Source organism: Lolium perenne, chromosome 1, assembly GCF_019359855.2.
Source record: "Lolium perenne isolate Kyuss_39 chromosome 1, Kyuss_2.0, whole genome shotgun sequence".
Classification (NCBI taxonomy): domain Eukaryota; kingdom Viridiplantae; phylum Streptophyta; class Magnoliopsida; order Poales; family Poaceae; genus Lolium; species Lolium perenne.
Genome location: NC_067244.2, coordinates 134646136 through 134650055, shown reverse-complemented (window position 1 = coordinate 134650055; position 3920 = coordinate 134646136).

Sequence of the window (3920 nt, the reverse complement as noted above, 5' to 3'; positions counted from 1 at the left end):
GGACTTCGACTTCATGTCAGATGGCCCACCAGAAGCCTTTGTCGGATCAGATGGCGACATGCCCCTGACTGATGGGGAGGGCGACCTCCAGTTCCTCATTGAAGGGGCACTGGAGAGCGAGAGCGAGGATGACCTCCACTCCTGGAGGAACCCCACTTCCTCCAGATAAGGAGGAGGAAGAGGAAGACGAGGAGGAAGGGGAGGAACAGGAGGAAGACGACTCCTCCTCCTCCGCTGGGTACCCGCCGGTGAAGCGCTTCCGCGCTTGGGCGGACAGTGAAGATGACGATGACGACGAAGAGGAAGAAGCTCCGGCCGAAGGCTGGGGCAGCAGTGACGAGGAGTTCTCCGGAAGCAGCGCCGGCGGCAGCTACGACGCCGATGACGAGGGCAGCGAGGATTAGTAAACTAGGATCCGTAGTATGCGAGCAATCGGCTCTTCTTTTGTTCCCCCTTTCTTGAACAATCGGCTCTTCATTGTAAAAAAACCCTCCTTTTATTAATGAAGAAGTATTTCCAGTCAACTTTTTGCCGATAGTCAAAGTCAAACGATCTCCCAAAAGAGCCGATGGCATCGCATCGGTCTCTACCATAAAAACACGAGTAAGGTCGACCTAGCTGCCCCTCCAAACGGTAACCTGCGACCTCCGTCTGAGAAAGCAAACTCAGATCCCCAAATCGCCGCCGAGCCATAAATCGGATCTCGACCGCGCCGCCCCCAACTCTACAGCGCATCCCATGGCGGAATCATCCAATACCAACGCCATGGTCTCCGGTCTGAAGGTAATCCTTAACCTCTTCTCGCCATTCGAATCGGCGTTAGGATTAATAGCAAACACCTGAATTAATGTTTTGTTCCGTTATTAATTTAGGTTTCAGACATCCTTCTCTCGCAAATTACTGCCACATCCTTCTCTCGCAAATTCTATGTGCCTCGGTCCTCGTTCTTCCGAGAGTCCCGCCCTCTTAATTTCATGTGAAGCTAACAGAATCCCCTTCGTGAATCAGAACTTAGATCTGTCTTCCTGGGCCGACTGCCTGCGAGCCTGGCCTAATCCTCCTGAGGGTTGGGTGGCATGGTACAATAGAGTATCCAAAACCCATTATGCCACCTGGGAAGCCATAGGGATAGCCGATGCCTTGTCATTATCATTGTCTCCCCTTGAGAAGAATGAAAATAATCTGAAAACCATCGGCTACTTCTGGTCTGATGCACTGAATTGCTTCATGTTTGGCCATGGCCCTATGACACCAACTCTGCTGGATGTGGCCATGATCATAGGCCTAGACATCGCATCCCCCAGCCCTTCTGCATTCAAACTGCCGAAAGTCCCTTTCACCCTTTCCTCTAAAAAAGAGTGTACCAGCTGGGGTGCCTACCTCAATCGTTATATGAAAACCAAAGGCCCTGTGACAGAGAGAGAACACACAGCCTTCCTGAACTTCTGGTTGGAGCACTTCATATTCTGTGGCCCATCACTCGCCCCTACCAAGAATTACCTTTCCCTGGCCTATGAACTTGCCAAAGGCACCCAACTTGGCCTAGGCAAACTGTTTCTTGGAGAGGTCTATCGATCTCTTCAACTGATGTCTGTCAAACTGTTCTCTCAAAAGACAGTTAAAACTGGCGGCCCCTGGTGGTTTATTCAGTTATGGGCTCAGCTATACTTCCAGAACCAGATCCCAGACTTCCCACCTTTGGCCACCTGCACCTTTCCGGATGCTAATGGAAAGGAGATCCGATGCACCAGCTATGGCCAAGCTTTGTATGGTCTCCCAGGCAGCAGGCTGATCCCTAAAGAAGCAGCAGGGTGGTTCAAGATTTTCTTCCAAGGTTTGGACAACCCCCTGTTCTTTCCTTATACTGAATCGGAGAACTTTGAGAACCCAGTCTCCTTTCGATTGGATAACTTTGCCGATGACGCTAGCACCCAGCATCTGTATTCTATCATGATTCGTCCTTGCTTCCTCCCCGTTGGCATGAGTACCTCGAACCGGATCATCAAGCCTGGTTATGAGTCTTACCAACCCGTAGTGGTAGCCCGACAGCTTGGCCTCGGGCAGGTGCCTCCACACTTCTTCCTGCACCACCTGACAGCAAGCAGAGCTGAACTGCCTGACATCCTTACTGGCCAAAGGTGCTATACCTTCTTTGATGCTTTGGCCATTCCAATTCCCCACAACCTCCGTTTCTCCTTCACTACCGATGGTTTCGAGACTTGGTGGTCCATGTGGAAGACCCATGTCTTCAGAAGGGCTCTAGGACCGCTGTTGAGACAACTTGATGCCGAGTATGACGTTCCCGCAGACCAGGTACCGTTACTTAAACATTTCTTGCAATGGCTTATGGTGATTGTCTGTAACCTGACTCCATCTCCTGGCAGCAACAAGATGGCCCAGCTCCCACGCAAGCCGATGGCTCCCCCTTCGCATTCCTTCCTCCGGCCCCAGTGGTTCTCTTCTGCCAGAGCTCGCCACCCCTGAAGAAAGTCATAATGCAGAGTCAGCCGATTTCACCGAAATCGGCTCCCAAGAGTAAAGCATCTTCGGGGCCAGTTGCCCCCCGAGCCTCGACTCAGGCGAGGACGGCAGTGAGGAAGGTGGCTGCCAGGAAGACCCTGAAGCGCACAGCTCCTGCCCAAGAAAGCTTGCACGTAAGTTGATTTGTGCCCTGTCCACATTTATCCGCTTTCCCAGTCTTTTGCAACACGCTCGTATTCCTTTCTACAGACTTCCACCGAAGAAACCTCCAGCGGGGCCGCGGAATCCAGCCAGAGGGATTCGAGCTCGGGCAATTCCGAGAGGTCCACCACCCAGAGCCAGACGGCTTCGCCAGCGCCGGCTTCTAAGAAAAGGTCGACTCCCGAACCTCCTGCTCCCCAAGCCCCGACCAAATCGGGGTCACGCGTGAAGCGTCGATGCGTCAAAAGGGCTCGTAAAAACCCACGAGCTTCTCCATCAAGCCAGGAGGTCTCAAATGTAATTATCTCCCTGGTTCACACTTCATGCTAACCCATTGCCATTCGGATCGGCTAACCACTTCCTTTTGCAGACCAAAGAAACGTCTAGCGGAGACGTCGAGGAGGTACTGATGCCGTCCGCCACGCTAGACCTAGCCACCTCGACGACCGCGGCTGACCAAGTGGCTGACCTAGCCAAGTCCACGGAAAAGCCGATTATCACCACATCGGCTGCCCCTCCTACCTTGGGAGAGGTACACCCCCTTTCCTCGGCTTTATCACTTTCTTCGTTGTATGCTAAACCCACTTTGTTTGCCTTGTCAGGGTTGTGATCTCTCGAGCTTGCTGACGTTCGATCCAGAATCCATCGAACCAACTACTTCGAAGGCAAGTGGAGAGCCCAGTCCTAGCACGGTCCATGGTCCACTCCAGCGTCTCAAGGATTTGCTCTCTTCCTCAATTGAGACCCTGGTTGAAAATTCCGAGGAAGTCAAAGGCATCCTCGAAGATATCCAGCCCCATCTCCCTATGACACTGCAAGTGAAGCTTTGGCCAGCTGTTACTCTGTCGGTCTTCAAGTCAAGGGTGCAATCGGCTCACCAAAGGATTACTCTTCGCCACACCCAGCTTCCATTGAGAGCCGATATTGAGGACAAGTGTCAACGGCTCAACGAGAAGAAGGCTGCTTTAGACGCCAAAACTGACACTTCTGCTCACAGTGCCGAACTCGGAACCCTGCGCAAGGAACTGGAGAACCTTGAAGAGAGGGTCAGGGTGACCAAGCAGCTTATCCAAGACAAGGAAGCCCTAATTGCCCGCTCTCAAGAGGAAGCACAGGGCCTCACAGCCGATCTGAAGACCGATCTGGCTGAAATTCGTACCCTGAGCAGTCAGCTGGTGACGGGCAAAGATGAGGACGACGAGGCTGAGATTGCCGAGGTGGATCGCATCCGTGCTGAC